Below are 17088 nucleotides of genomic sequence, written 5' to 3' on the forward strand. Positions count from 1 at the left end.
GATACAGCCACTATGGAGAACAGTATGGAGGTTCCTTAAAAAACTACAAATAGAACTACCATACGACCCAGCAATCCCACTACTGGGCATATACCCTGAGAAAACCATAGGTCAAAAAGAGTCATGTACCAAAATGTTCATTGCAGCTCTATTTACAATAGCCAGGACATGGAAGCAATCTAAATGTCCATCGACAGATGAATGGATAAACAAGATGTGGCACATATATACAATGGAATATTACTCAGCCATAAAAAGAAATGAAATGGAGGTATTTGTAATGAGGTGGATGGAGTTAGAGTCTGTCATACAGAGTGAAGTAAGTCAGAAAGAGAAAAACAAATACAGTATGCTAACACATATATACGGAATCTAAGGGAAAAAAAAAAAAAAAAAGGCCATGAAGAACCTAGTGGCAAGACGGGAATAAAGACACAGACCTACTAGAGAATGGACTTGAGGATATGGGGAGGGGGTGGGGTGAGATGTGACAGGGTAAGAGAGTGTCATGGACATATATACACTACCAAATGTAAAATAGATAACTAGTGGGAAGCAGCCGCATAGCACAGGGAGATCAGCTCGGTGCTTTGTGACCACCTAGAGGGATGGGATGGGGAGGGTGGGAGGGAGGGAGATGCAAGAGGGAAGAGAAATGGGAACATATTGTATATGTATAACTGATTCACTTTGTTGTAAAGCGGAAGCTAACACACCATTGTAAGGCAATTATACTTCAATAAAGATGTTAAAAAAAAAAAAAAAAAATGGGCAGAAGAACTAAATAGACATTTCCCCAAAGAATACATACAGATGCACAACAAACACATGAAAAGATGCTCAACATCATTAATTATTAGAGAAATGCAAATCAAAACTACAGTGAGGTATCACCTCACATCAGTTAGAATGGGCATCATCAGAAAATCTACAAACAACAAATCCTGGAGAGAGTGTGGAGAAAAGGGAACCCTCCTGCCCTGTTGGTGGGAATGTAAATTGATACAGCCACTATGGAAAACAGTATGGAGGTTCCTTAAAAAAACAAAAGTAGAACTACCATATGACCCAGCAATCCCACTACTGGGCATATACCCAGAGAAAACCATAATTCAAAAAGACACATGCACCCCAATGTTCATTGCTGCACTATATACAATAGCCAGGACATGGAAGCAACCTAAAGGCCCATCGACAGATTAATGGATAAAGAAGATGTGGTACATATATACAATGGAATATTACTCAGCTGTAAAAAGGAACAAAATTGGGTCATTTGTAGAGATGTGGATGGACCTAGAGACTGTCATACAAAGTAAAGTAAGTCAGAAAGAGAAAAACAAATATCGTATATTAACACATATATGTGGAATCTAGAAAAATGGTATAGATGATCTTATTTGCAAAGCAGAAACAGACACACAGACGTAGAGAACAAACGTATGGACACCAAGGGGGGAAGGAGGGGGCGGAATGAACTGGGAGACTGGGATTGACATATATACCCTATTGATACTATGTCTAAAATAGATAACTAATGAGAACCTACTGTATAGCTCAGGGAACTCTACTCAATGCTCTGTGGTGACCTAAATGGGAAGGAAATCCAAAAAAGAGGGGATATATGTATACATATAGCTGATTCATTTTGCTATACAGTATAAACTAACACAACATTGTAAAGCAACTATACTCCAATAAAAATAAAATTTTAAAAAGGCTCTTAATATTATATCTACTTACATGTAATATTTTATTAAATAGTTCATATATTTATGAATGAGTATTACTGGGTGCAAGAATTAGAGTGAGTTCAGCATCAATTTTATTCTACAGTATATTTTTAGAAATGAAACCAGTGAGAAAACAGTGTATCTGAAAGTAAGTCAATGGAAATGGAAGGTGTTTTGTACAGCAACGTTACCTAACTTTTAAAGTGTTTCTAAGTTATGAGATAAAATTCACAAGTGTTGTCTATCAAAAAGTAGAATTATCTTGGTGATACATTATATATCTAGATGATCAAATCTTTCTACAAATTTGTTAAAAGCAACAAATTAGAATTCAAATAATTTGTAAAATTATTCACCTGTTAGTCATGTAATCATTCTTTCTAAACCAAATTTCTACTCAATTTGGGTATTGAAAAGCATATGCAAATTGATTTTACCCAGACCTTCTCAATGACTTAATTTTACTTGCTATTCTTTTACTCAAAGATATTTAAAAATGGAGATTCAGTCAGATGAGATGGGATAGAATATCTGCAAGTTATACATCTGACAAACAGATTGTATCCAGAATATTTAAAGAGCTCTTGGAATGAAACAGCAAGAAAACAACCAATCAAATGAGGAACTGTGCAAAAGACTTGAACAAACATCTGTGTCATCTATGAACATGAAAGAGATGCTCATTATCATTAGCCATTAGGGATATAAGACTTAGAGTTATGATGAGATTTTACACTCACCTTTCAGAACAGCTGTAATAACATCGACAATACTAAGTGCTAGTGAGGATAAGGGACAACTGAATCTTTCATACATTGTTGTTGGGAATGTAAATGGTACAGCAACTCTGCAAAATAGTTTGACAGTTTCGTAAAAACTGTATACTTCCAATACAATCAACAATTAGACTTCTAAAGAAGTGAAAACATGTGTTTACACAGAAACCTATACACAAACGCTCATAGAAGTTTTAACTTTAGAAGCCAAAAAATGAAAACAACTTAGACGTCCTTCAGTGAGTGAAAGGATAAATAATCTGTGGGTCATTTACACCATGAAGGATACACAACATTAAAAAGGAACACACTATTGATACACTCAAATTACATGTATCTCAATAGCATTATATTGAGTGAAAAATGCTAATCTCAAAAGGTTACATATTTATGATTCCATTTATATAACATTCTTAGAATGACAAAAATTACAGTGCTTAAGAACAGATCAGTGGGGGGTCAGGGTTTAGAGTTGGGGGTGGGTGAGCCTGTAAAGGGGTATCATGAAGAAGTTTCTTTGGGGAGAGAGAATAATACTGTATCCTGATTGTGGTGGTGGTTACACATAACTATGCATGTGATAAAATTTTATAGAAGTATACACCAAAAATGAGTAGTGCATGCAAAAAATGATAAATCTAAATAAGGTCTATAACTGAATTAATAGTATAGTACCAATGTCAGTTTCCTCTTTTTTGGTAATGTACTATGGTTATTCAAAATGTTATCATTGGGTGAAAGTCATACGGGTATCCTCTTCATTACGTTTGCTGATTCCTATGAGTCTAAGCATATTTCAAAATAAAAAGTTAAGAATATATTTAAAATATTAAGCATAACTCTTTCATATTCTACGAACAACTCTAGTATCTAAAGTCTTTGCTGATATGATTTTGCTGACAGTTGTTCTTGTTTTCTCTTGCTCATGGTTTAGTTGCCTTGTTGAGAATTTTGACTGCACACATATCAAATAAAATTCAAAGAATATTTTGAGGCCTCTTTTGAAGATGATTCTCTACCTTATCTGAAGTTTTTATAATACTTAGGTAGTGCTGTTTAGAATGAAAATCTTTGTTAGGGCAAGCTTATGATTGCAAATTTTTAGAGATGACTTTTTTTTCCCACCTTGTTCCAAAACTGGAGACAGTCTATTTTCCTTATTTTCACTTTGGTTTATTTCCACTTCATTCTTACTGAAAATAATGCTATTTTAGTGCCAGATATCTGGCGAAGACATACTATTAAGTTAGTGACCATGAATAATTTCTAGGCTTTATCTCCTCTCCTTTATGAGGCTGTGAATATTAAAGTTTCAATGTTCAGTCTTTGTTCTGAGGGTAGCATTGGTGTCAGCGTTTTACTAAATCTCTGGAGTCATGCTTCAGCTAAATTGACTATAGCTTTCTTGACACTTCAAATACAATTTTAAAAGATACTTATTTAACTATGTAAAATATTTTAGTTGTGTCCTTTATAGCATCTTTCAGGATACCTTATTTGCCATTTCACTAGATATGGAGTTTGCTACTAGATTTTTAAAATAGTTTTGAGTTATCAATTATTTTTCATATTTTGTTTGTAAGAAAATGACACTGGCATGAAGCAACAAGAGTAATTTAAATCTGTAGGTAATAAAAGAAAAAGCAAAAAATAAAATGCAATTTTATTAACCTGAAAAATAAATCAGTTTATCCAATATAATTGGATGACAGATATTTAATGGTTGTATATTCTTACCTTTTGTGTTCGGCAACTCAGATCTTTTCTATAGCATTCAATGAGTCACTCTTATGAACAAAGCCTAATAGATGTGGCTCAAAAAAATCTATAAATAAATATGTGGGGAAAAAAGCTGGGAAACACCTTTACTTTGCATGTATCTAATACAGGAAAATTTGGTTGAATTCAAATAATAGGAATTGTATGTAAATATGTGTCTGAAGTCAGGAATGTACATTTGAATTCCACCCTCTTGGGAGTGTTAAGTAATAAGAGATATCAGATTCAGTTGGTGTGAAATGAATAAAATGTAAAGTGGCATCTCCGGCTTTGAAAAGTTCTTGCTTGAAGACAATCTGAAGGTATTTGTCAATATGATAGATTCAAGCTATTATTTTATAAATACAAATAAAAACAGAGGCCAATTTAAGATCCTCTTCTTTGGCAAAAATACTTAGCCCATTGAGTCATGATAGCAAGTATTTCAGATTTTTATCTTTCTAAGATAATTTGCGTCTCTCTGAATCTTAGTAGACATTTAATTAACATTATTATTGTCTATAAAAATCATACACACAATAAATTCCAATTCTCTGTACATGTACATGTACGTTCACACACTCATATGTTATCAAATGGAAATTTTACAGTTCAGATACCATCAGTAGTCTCATGAATTAAAACGTAATTATTCTAAGCTTGATTTCTGGACTTCCATGTTATTTAACTAGAGCATAAATTGTCTCTGAGTGTAACATATAAGCCCACATTACACCTTCGAGGGAAAAACAGTTTCTCTTGAGAAACAAGTGATTCACAAAGGATTATCCATGAGGAATTTTAAAAATCATACAGTTTATCTCACACAATTACAGGTTAGTATTTTATCCTTCAGTGCATATATGAAGTTCATCTAGATTAAAATATGAAGGAAGCAAACTTTGACTTCAATATCACCAGCCTGGTCACTGTAGGTCTTTTAGTTTACTTGTCATCTCACACTTTCTATTAACCTCAGATGTCCAGTGGGTTTTTTTCCCCCTTTTTTAAAACTTTCCACGTAATCATTAGTGAACGATGTATTTAAATATCACATTACCATTTTTCTTGGAACCACCAGTGATTTTTGAATATTAATCAGCCTTCAGCTAGTCATTCATATGTCTACATAGTTATCAATATAAAATTAAGGGAAAAATGGAAGTCACTTTGGCCAGTTAGTCATGACTGATTCAGGTTTTAAGAGTCAGCCCAGAAGAAAATTCTAACGTAATCAGGGACATAATTAATACTAAAGAAATGAGAAAATAACTTGCATTTGCCAATAGTGTAAACATTCTGATTTTAAGATACTATTTTTATTTAAGTTTCAATGACAATCTTGAAGTTAGTTTTATAACTCATTGTCTTTAAAAATAGAGAACACACAAATTTTTCTCAAGAATGAATGTTAAAAAAATTTGAATTGTCATTATTCACATTTGATCACATGTTCAGAAAACATACACATGTATGTGTATGCATGTATGTGTATATACACAGAGATATATATACCTGACATCATATATATGTATATATATGAAATAAAAAGTAGAATAATGCATTTCCAGTGGTTATACACAGTGTAGAAAAACACCACAACTGAAAGAAATCATAGAAGTACAAGAATTCTATTTTCATGATAGACGTTGTTTTCCTTTAGTTTTCTGTTAGCATATTTCAAAGCTTATAGAGTAAATATTGAAAATAGAATTCATTTCTAACGCATAAATCAACTTATTTTTATAAAATAAAAGAATTATCAATGATAAAATTTGAAAAACTTAAGGATGTATGAATAAAGAGCAACCATGCATGCCCGTGCTGTGTAGATAAAAGCAATTTATATTTTAAAACTTTGCATGCTAATCTTTATTTCAAAAATTTACATATTTGAAATTATAATATATATGTAATAACTTAGCATGTAATCATCTACTATGAGCATGTCCATATATCATTAAGATGTTTCTTAGACACACAGAAGTGCAATAAATTCATTATTGCACCTAAATTTCCTCTATTCTACCATGTCATTTTTTGGTCCACACTCAAATTCTGCATTTAAATCTATCTCCACCAAGCTTTCTGTGTATTAATTGAATGTTTAATTTTACTGTTTAAATTTCCTTTAAAGTGTTTATTGACATTAGTATCTATATTAAGTTTTCCATTTCTAGAAGAAAGAATGTGCTTAGAGTAGATTCTGTGGCAGTTGTATGCTTGGCAGGATGATCTCTGGGTAAACAGCAATGGCTGTTGAAAAACATCCTAAATAATTACTAGCAGAAGTATGAAAAAAAATTTTGGTATGTTCTTTGGGATGTTTTGATATACATGTGAAAGTGCACTTTCAGTATAAAATCTGCACTCCTTATTATCTACACATTTTCTTGAAATGTAACACAATTATTCCCAGAATCTTTAAAAGAGAATTCTTGAAATGATGACATGCAATTGTCTTTAATATAATCACTGAGGTCTTTGAAAGCCACAGTACGAAAAGTGCTGATATCATAGCAATTGCCACTGTCATTCAGTAAAGCATACTGTGTTTTTGCAGCAAAATAGAAAGGAGAGGTGAGACTTTGTGTCTCTGTCTATTACAGTCATTGGTCTTTTTTCAGTCCTCAATACTAGAACCCTGCTATTCTTCAACATCTGAATATGAATAAATATCATTTGCTTATTTTCTTGTTTTTTTAACTATGTTAAAACTCAACAAATATTACCACTGAAAATTATGTTAATCCATACATGAATTATGGAAGCCATAAACCCATTTCAATACAGTGAGATGGATGAATTCTATAAGAATGAGAAAGCAGACACAGTATGGCAACAACTGAGAATATTAACATTGTTTTGTCTGCCAATTCCCACTGAGTTGACTTAGGTTGAAGTTGAAGCCAGAGTTATGCGAATGGCTGGATTGAAATATTTTACTTTTCAAAGTAAATAGAGTTTTACAGTCTCTGCCTATATTACAAATCTTAAGACTATAAGAAGATGTCTGCAAGAGCAATCTGGGAAGGCAGTTCCTTTAGATTAGAAACAAATTGTATTGCTGAACTTGAGGAATTTTGTATTTTCACAAACCATAGATGGATAGGACATTCATAAATGGAAGTTTTTTGTGACCATATCGCTCCTTAATTCTTTCTTTCTCTGGTGTTATTTTTGTAGTGTTATTTTATAGTTTTATAACTCGAAACTATTTCAAAGTCAATATGTGTGTGTGTGTGTGTGTTTGTGTGTGTTTATGTATGTATTTCCCCCCACTTTATTTCCTACTAATATTTTGTGCTTCTTTAATGTCCTTACCCAGGTACAGTGAAAAGAGCTTGGACCATGGAGTTAAAGAATATAGGTAACTTATTTAAGCACTCTGAGCCTGAATACCCCGGAAAAATGGACTCAATAAGAGTATGAACTGGTTTGAAAGTGCCCAAAGCTAGTGTTTAGAAGATAGAAAGGATTACATAAATATCAATTACTATATTTTATAATATAATTTTTATAATTTTGATGGAAAACCAAACAGTGTCTTCCTGTTAACTATTACCTAAGGAGGCAGTCCATGAAAGAGTGTGTGTCATGTTGGCAAACTTTACAAGTAATTCTTTTTTGCTTTGTTTTCAAGAATTTTAGTACCGTTTGACATATTTCCCAGTACCCTACATGAGATCAGAAACAATGTAGTAAATATTTTCTTATTTCTCACAGTGTTTAATATGGAATAATTGAGTAAGTTATTATTTAGTACTATGCATATACATTTTCCGGGTAACCTCAAAATAAGAAGTGAATATCAGTTCTATTAAATTTACATAAGTATATATTTCATAATTTATTTTAATTGAAATCCTTAAATGTCTAATCTTCTTGAACGTATTATATGTACAGAATATATATTATTATATAAGAGTAATCAAACAAAAGTAATCTTTTTTCTGTTAAGATTTTAAAAAGTATTTTAGAAGATAAGGTTTGTATGGGATATATAATGTTTTTAAAGAAAAATCCAATCAAAATTATAAATTGAGGATTTTGAGTTTGCAAGAGATAATGATGTATAATGCAGAAATATATGATCTGAGAATAAACAATAATAAAAAAACTTTAAAGATTATTATGTTTAATTTTCAACTCTGTTTTGGATTATATAGTTTCCTCTTATTTATGCCAATGTAACGCATGAGCTCACTGAATTTGACATCAAAATAAAAAGCTTCTGCAAAGCAAAAGAATCAACAAAATGAAAGGCAACCCATGGAATGGGAGAAAATATTTGCAAATCACACATCTGATAAGGGGTTAATACACAAAATATATAAAGAACTCATACAACTCAATAGCAAAACAATTCAATTTAAAAACGGACAGAGGATCTGAATAGACATTTTTCCAAAGAAAACATGCAAATGACCAAGAGGTACATGAAAAGATGCTCAACCTAACTAATCATCAGAGAAGTGCAAATCAATATCACAATGAGATACCACCTCACGCCTCTTAGAATGGCTAACATCAAATATATGAGATAACAAGTGTTACTGAAGATGTAGAGGAAAAGGAATCCTTTGTGCACTGTTCGTGGGAATGTCAATTGATGCAACCACTATGGTAAACAGTATGAAGATTTCTCAAAAAATTAAAAACTAGAAGTACCATGTGATCCAGCAATTCCACTCCTGTGTATATTACCAAAGGGAATGAAACTAGGATCTGCACCCCATGTTTGTTGCAGCATTATTCACAATAGCCAAGTTATGGAAACAACCTGAGAGTCTGCTGACGGATGAACAGATAAAAAAGACGCAGCATGTATATGCAGTGGAATGAAATTCAGCCATGAGAAAGAAGGAAATCCTGCCATTTGCAACAATGTGGATTGAACTTGAGGGCATTATGCTAAGTGGAATAAGTTAGACAGAGGAAGACAAATAACATATAGTACACTTGTATTTAGAATATGAAAAAGCAAAACTCATAGAATCAGAGTAGAACAGTGGTTACCAGGGGCTGGGGAGGGGGGTGGGAGAGAATGGGGAGATGCTGGTCAAAGAGCACAAACTTCCAGTTATAAGATGAATAAGTTCTAAGGATTTAATGTACAGCATGGTGATTGTAGTTAATAATAAGGTTTTCTCAGGTCTTTCCTGAGCATGTGTCTTGCCTGGGTCTGAGGGTGGCTGTTTTGATTCTCCCTTCCACGTGCACTGCTTTTTAAATGTCTTAATTTTCAAGAGTATCACCCTAGCTTCCCCGGGCCTTTGATGGTCTACTGTTTGCCTCACCTGTACTCTCTCGCTCCAGGTGTCTGCCGGGGCAGTCTCCCTACAGCTTTCCCAAGAGGCGTCCACTGCTTTCCCTGCCTGAGATCTAAGTTAGGTGAAACAAACACTGGTCCTTCAGGAAGCCCCCAGTCAGGTTGGAATGTTTCAAGCAAGTCTTCTCTGCTTCCTCCACTTCAAGGGAGAGAACTGGGGACCGGGCTGCCACCTTCTACAGACAAATACCCGGTTGAGCTGGTGAGGGGATGAGGCAAGCACGAGTGAAAATGGCCCCAAATCTCATACCTTTATGATGTGGCTTTTTCTTGACTGGATGTTCACTTGGTTGGTGTAGGCCTTCTATCCAGAGTTCTTGTAAGGTTAATTTACCCCAGTTTTTAGTTGTTTGATGTCTCCCTGGGGGAACAAGAGCTTGGAGCTTCCTATTCTGTCATTTTCTGGAACAAAAGTAAACCTATTTTAAATCATTTATTTAGATGATTTATCCTAATCTGTTATAAAGCAAGAATCCCTCAGATTGAGGTAAAATTAACTATGTAATGATTATAAAATACATAATTAAATAAGAAATCATGCTTATTTTTATTTTTGTTAAACTAAGGAAACCTAAGGAAACATTTAATTCTCTATGTCTCACTTTTGTTATCTGTATAATGAGACTAATGCCCCCTCACAGGGTGGCTTGAGTATTAAATTATTTCACACATGGGCGGTGTATGGAAGAATGCCTAGCACATAATTAGTTCTCAGATAAAATATAACTAGTTTTATTTTTATTATAATGTTTTCATAATTAGCATCAAAATATATAAAGCAAATCTTAAACATAACAGATCAATAGAAATAATTTTGTTAGAATGAACACATAATTTGTAATACAAATTGATATTCTGAGGATGAAAGTATCATTATTTATAATTATACTGGAGAAAACAGCAATAAATCAGGACTCTTCTGGGTAAACCTGTACATAATTATGGTGAATAATTTAACATTTCTCTGACAGAAAAAATTACTATAACAAAAAAGCCATTCATGCAATTAATAAACATGGAATAATATAAGTTTGAACTTTTTAATCTTGTAAATATATGTAATAAATGATGGTCTTTAATGTAAAATAATGGTCTTTAACGCAAAGTTATGAAAATAAATGAGCTAAAGTATGTCTTAAGTTGTTAATCAAACATATTAAACAAGACAGGAAGGCAAAAGAAAGTGATCAAAATGAAAACAGAAATAAAACAAATAAATAAACAAAATAGACAATATTGGAAATAAATAAAAAAGAAAATAATTCTTAAATACAAAGACATTGGAAATTTTTAATTAATTAAAACTCATAAAAATGAATAAAAATAATCTCTAAGAGGCTAAAGATTTTGTAAAAATAGTCAATTGCATTCTTAAATTTAGAGCAGATGATTTTACCTGAGGTTTCTTTTCTGTTATATTAACTAATCCAGAACACGATAAAGGATAAAATTTCATCAGAAAGTAATGTTGAAATTCACAAGGATTGCACACTTACACACATATTTTTACTTCTACCCACATACATATACACTAGAGAAGTCTTACAAATATGAATGCATTTGGCATTACTTAATCCAATTTAACACACACACATATATACACACACACATATACATACATACACACACACACACACACACACACGTACATCTTTCAATCCAGTGATTCTGTTCCTGGGTTTATATTTCACAGAAATTCTTGCACAGACATAAAAGGACATAGTGTAGATGTGAGCTGTTTGTCAATTCAAACTCATGACCACTGGTGCTGGTGCAAAATATAGTCCATACCAGTCAATAAAAATTCCATTAAATGCTCTAATCAATCAAATGACAAAGCCATGGCCAAAAACTTCACAAAGGAACAAAGAAAAAATTACTAATGACCAAATAAAATATTGGAAATGCACATGTAGAATTTTAAAAAGGAAATCAAAGTATCATAAGAATAATACATAATTTTGTTTGTTAAGTTGTAACAAGTTTGTCATGTTATGCTGCAGACATGTCAAAACATTCAAGTTATATCTACAATTCTCTCTATATATGCATATATGTGTAGTTATATATTGATAGAGCAGGTAAACATAGAGATATATAGATAAATATGAATGAAATGTAATAAAATTTCAACAGTAGTAATGCCCATAAAACATATGATTGGGTCTTATGATTTATTCTTAAATTTAAATGGTTCACTATAATTTTAAAATAATGCAATTAAAATATATGGTTCTTATAAGAAAATGACAATATTCTAAATTGTTTATATAAGAATTTATTCTGGCCCTTATAGCAACATTGGTCTGTTAATTGGTCTGTGAAAGTATATTAATAACATATTTCTGAAAGAAATCAGTGGATAAAACTACCACTATTATGAATTAATGCTAAAAGATTTTGTTTTAAAACAATAAGAAGGACTCCTGCACTTGACAAAGAAGAAAAGGTAACGGTTAAAGACATTTCTAAGTTCAATTTCTAAAATTCTCTATATACTTTCTTATATAATTTCTAAACACACCTCCTAATATAATATTTGCATACCTTTGAGATTTCATCTATACTAATACCAATTTGCACTTTATATCCTAATAATAATTTTATTCAAGATACTTTGTCATTTCCATTTTAAAGACAATAAAGTTTTTATTTCCTGCCAGTGAGTATGAGTGTCTAACACTATCGTTTATCTCAATGTATGACAGTCTTTTTTTTTCCCTAAATTTTCAGATACAAAAGCAATTGATAAGCCAACAGTTCTTCAGAGAGCATCAAGTAAATACTGAAAAGATGTGTGATACTCTGGGGAATATAATCAACTATAACACACATCTGCTGCCTTAAATTCCTTTAAATGTATTTGGGAAGAGCAGAGAAACAGAGATAACTGAAGATCTCACAATGACTTATAAAGAAAGGGCAAAGCTTTGTGTTCTAGAAATCTCAGAGAATTCTTCATGGTGGGGGGCCTGAACTTGACCTTCAACACTGAGAAAATATTTGGAAAGATGAGGCTCTAGGCAATCTAGAGAATGTATGGGAAAAAATCCCAAATCTGGGTTATCTAGTATGGGAGTTGAGTGCAAGACAATCAAGGACTTACATGTTATTTTTCATTTAATTATGAGCTTCTAAAACAGGGCATTGGTCACTTTCTTCTAAATATCCAGTGATAAATATGTGTGTGGTACTCAGTTTGATTTGTATGAAAAAAAGAGAAAGAAAAGAAACAAAGAAATGGTTGGAAGGTCAAAGGGCAGGGAAAGAAAGGAAGGACAAAAGGGAGGAGAAGGAATAGAGACATAGGAAAAAGTATTCTAGTGTCACATGCAGAATATGAGAAAGATCAGACTGGAGATGCTTTTCTAGTGACCTTTTTGTTATTACAATAATAAATTTGATTTTTTTCTGATTATGCATACATGATTAAGATGTAAAATTATTCTTAAAATAGAAAATAGGGGTAAAAAATTAAATTCATACTAATGACACTACCCAAACCATCAATACACAAAGTGTGGTTCAAGAATGCCTAGGAGCTCCCAAGATCCTTTCTGGGGTCAGTTAGGTTGAAACTGTTTTCATAATAATAGTAAACCTACATTTGCCTTGTTCACACTCATCCTTTCACGGGTACTCTGTTGCAGAGGCTGCGTTACATGGATGTCATTACTCTGTGTGTCTTTGTTTTTGTTGAAAAAGTTATCAGTTTAAATTTATAATACAATAAACATGAGCAGTTATGTTCAACATAAATAAAATCTCTCCGGGATCCTCAATACTTTTTAAGAGCATACAATGCAAAGTTTGATAACCAATGACTAAAAATTTCTTACATTCGGACACAATCCATTTTAGTCTTTTTTTTTTTTCTGTGCATAGATGTCATTTAAAAATAGTTGACATTTAAAAAAAATGTCATTTGAAATATATATACCATATATTATGTGTCAATATATGTTTGAATATACGTACATGTATTTGCAACCTGTCTTTTCCAACCAAATTTATATTATATATATACATCTTAGAACTATATATATGTACTTATATATAAAATTTTCGTTAATTATTTAATAGACGTATAGATGTAGCATCTACTAATAACCAGTCACCTTATTTTGATGTAGAGGAGTTAGTTGTTGTTGCTATAAGAAAGTTAAACATCTACCCGTAGTGTTTTTACTCATGTAAAAATATGTGTATCCATACAAATTTTGTATAAGTTTGTATACATTTAGACTATTTGTACTGTATGTACAAATGGATTTTTAAAGATGAACACGCCCCTTAGATTCATTGCTTGAAAAGTACTTACTGGGTCTAAAATATGCTCCATGTCATCAAACATTATTAGAGACTATTACACTCATTCATAGTCCTAACAGCCTCCTTCTACAAATAGAATAAAAGTCATTAAATGCGGGAAATGGTTCTCCTTATTGTCTGAATTTACCTTTGAAGTGCTAAAAATACTGTAATATACTCATATTTTGTATCTTATTTATGAACTGTCTATATTCTTTGTCCATTTTAATGATTATATTCCACAGTAAGGGCTCTCTGTGTGTTACAGATAAAACTCCATCATATATTATATTTGCTACAAATAAATTCTCATTTCTTAATTCTTTATAATATGGTTAAGTGTACGTTTAACCGTATGTTTTATGTAGTCAGATTTTGTCATTTTGATATTGCCACAATAATGCTCTATAACGAACAGCCATAGATCTTAACGTCATGCATGTCTTATCAATGTCACATGAGCATTTTTTTCTCAGTTTTACACTTGTGGGTAGTTGGGGTTCAAATGAGGACTGGATGAAGCAGATTTTGGATCCCACTAAACAGGGAAAAGGTCTTCTTCCTACGGCCACGTCCTCCTACAACTGTGACTGGACATATTCTTTGCATGACTCGAGGGAGGTACACCGGAGAACAGCCACCACCACACAAGCATTATTTCCTGCCTTCATGCAATGCCTTTTCCATATTGTCCTATAAATGGGATCATACAATCCACAACCTTTCGGTTCGGGCATTATTCACTGATCAAGGTATATTTAAGATTCAGTCGTGTTGTTGTAGGAATCAATAGTTCTTTTTATTTCTGATCATTATTCCATTGTCTTGATGTTTGTCCATTCATTCACCTATTGAAGGGCATCTTTGTTGTATGTAATACTTTTAATTATTATCAGTTTAAGAAATATCAGTAATATCTTTCCATGTAGGCTGGTATTCTTCTATGATATTTTTAATGGTTGCAAGCACATTGAAGTCCATTCTCTGGATATACAACAATTTGTTTACATAATTCCTTATTGATTATTGACAATTCCCTAGATTAAAAATAATAATAATAATAACAATGATAATAATGATGATGATGGTAATAAAGAACTTTGAAACAAAATTTAGCTCTCTCCATAATTGTGTTCTTATTCTAACTTTATTGAAGTAAAATTTTGGAGTCAAAAGAGACTCAAAATTTTAGGGCATTTGAACTCAAAATTTATGAGATTGATAATTTTCACTATACTGGTCATCTCATGATTTTGTTTTTTGAGGAAGAAGCATTAGGCTAAGGGAATGACAGAAGGATGTAAAAAGGAGAGAGGAAAGAAAAGATTACATTTCTTAAATTTACATGAGACCAAACTGTGTGACTGGAATTAATACTAAAATAATACATTAGGCCAATTTTACCAAGCGTTCAATTCACAGGGATAAAGTTAATTCACATTGTTATGATTAATTCCATGTAGAAAAACCTGAGCTTTTTTCACACATATTCTCATAAGACCACTTGTAATCAATCTACTCCTTCCCAAAATCTGCAGGTAGGATCTTTCATAATATAATTAGTAGGTGGAAATTGATCAGCATAAACAGACAAAACAATGTAGATAATCTGTCAATTCAGTGAAAACATTAATCAAATTTATAATTTTAATAAAAATAAAAAAAGTGTCTGATTTCCCAAATTACATTTTTTTCAAAGGATTTACTGCTGTCTTATAGACACTGTCTTAATATTCATATATTGTTTCCTCCCCAGTCAGCCAAGTAAAGTACATAGTTGGATTCATACATTACCACCAATATTTTTTTTCCTTTGGAAAGTATGAAACCAATAGAACATTTTATGGTCACTTTCAACTTTCATTTAAAGCTCCAAATCCATGGTGAAGAAAAATTAATCTATGATTTTTTTTACTATCTTGCACTCAAGTCATAAAAAATTTTCATTTTAAAGAGCTATATAAAGTTAAATACTCTACTAAGCTTTATTTCTTAGCTCTTAAATGTATATGTATTATTTTCCTTTGAACTAAGAGGTGGCATATTGTCAAGAGTAAATAAATCTTGAAACTTATAAACTTCAGAATTTTAGGTCTTCAAATTTTCAGGGAAACTTGACCTTGGATAAAGGCAGTCACTGCGCCCTATCATAAAAATTATATTCTTTATGTAGGCTTCCAGAATCTTCCTACAAACAGATCATCCATGCAAGAAATAAGGACTGCCATTTATGAGGAAAACATTTGTTAATTTTCTATGGTAATTTTATCAACTTCCTTTCTTGGATCAATTCAACTGTAAGAAGATAAGTGGATTACATTTTTCATTCCATTTATATTTTAAGTATTTATGATCCTATGTCACTATTAAAATACAAAGGACACTACTCCATGTATTAAGCTACCTCAACTATGGAAGGTCATGTTAAACTTGTAAGTAAGATTAAAAATCAATCTCTATGATTTTGAAGTAAAATAAATTATCATCGCAAAACTTTGATAATTTAAACTTCAGAATGTATTAAACTTACAAACGTATCAAGCTTGATAAGTTAACTCAAAAATATAGTATCTTAAAATACCTTTTTTGGATCTTATGTTATTTGTATGAGTGGGTTTTATTATCATCAAGTTCCACTGGATAAAATGATTATAAATATATATATATTTATATATATACACATATGTGTGTGTGTGTATGACACTGTTTTTAACAATGTTAGTGTAAATAAGTAATGCTTTAGGGAAATTACATTCACTCCATTGATAAACACTTAATGGCATATGACGACTGCCATCTCCTTTTATGTATAAAGGAATGGGCCATAGATGGATGCACTGCTGTGTTATTAAAAATGCATTAGGACTTCCCTGGTGGCGCAGTGGTTAAGAATCCGCCTGCCAATGCAGGGGACACGGGTTTGATCCCTGGTCCAGGAAGATCCCACATGCCGCGGGGCAACTAAGCCCATGCACCACAACTACTGAGCCCGCGTGCCGCAACTACTGAAGCCCACACGCCTAGAACCCGTGCTCTGCAGCAAGAGAAGCCACTACAATGAGAAGCCTGAGCAGCGCAAAGAAGAGCAGCCCCCGCCCACTGCAACTAGAGAAAGCCCTCGCGCAGCAACGAAGACCCAATGCAGACAAAAAAAAAAAAAAAGCATTAGACTGCAAAA

The 17088-nt window shown here is 32.3% G+C and overlaps 1 protein-coding gene across 1 annotated transcript in view; it reads right to left on the reverse strand.

The window, feature by feature from the left end:
• Positions 1–17088, reverse strand: part of LOC309651390 (uncharacterized protein) — a 797009-nt gene that overhangs the window by 199976 nt on the left and 579945 nt on the right. Inside the window, exon 12 of the mRNA XM_082444127.1 lies at positions 9850–10001. The gene's annotated coding sequence lies outside the window, so the exon portion shown is untranslated. The remainder of the gene's footprint in view (positions 1–9849; positions 10002–17088) is intronic.

Source organism: Balaenoptera physalus (assembly GCF_965194825.1).
Source record: "Balaenoptera physalus genome assembly, chromosome: 21".
Taxonomy (NCBI): Eukaryota; Metazoa; Chordata; class Mammalia; order Artiodactyla; family Balaenopteridae; genus Balaenoptera; species Balaenoptera physalus.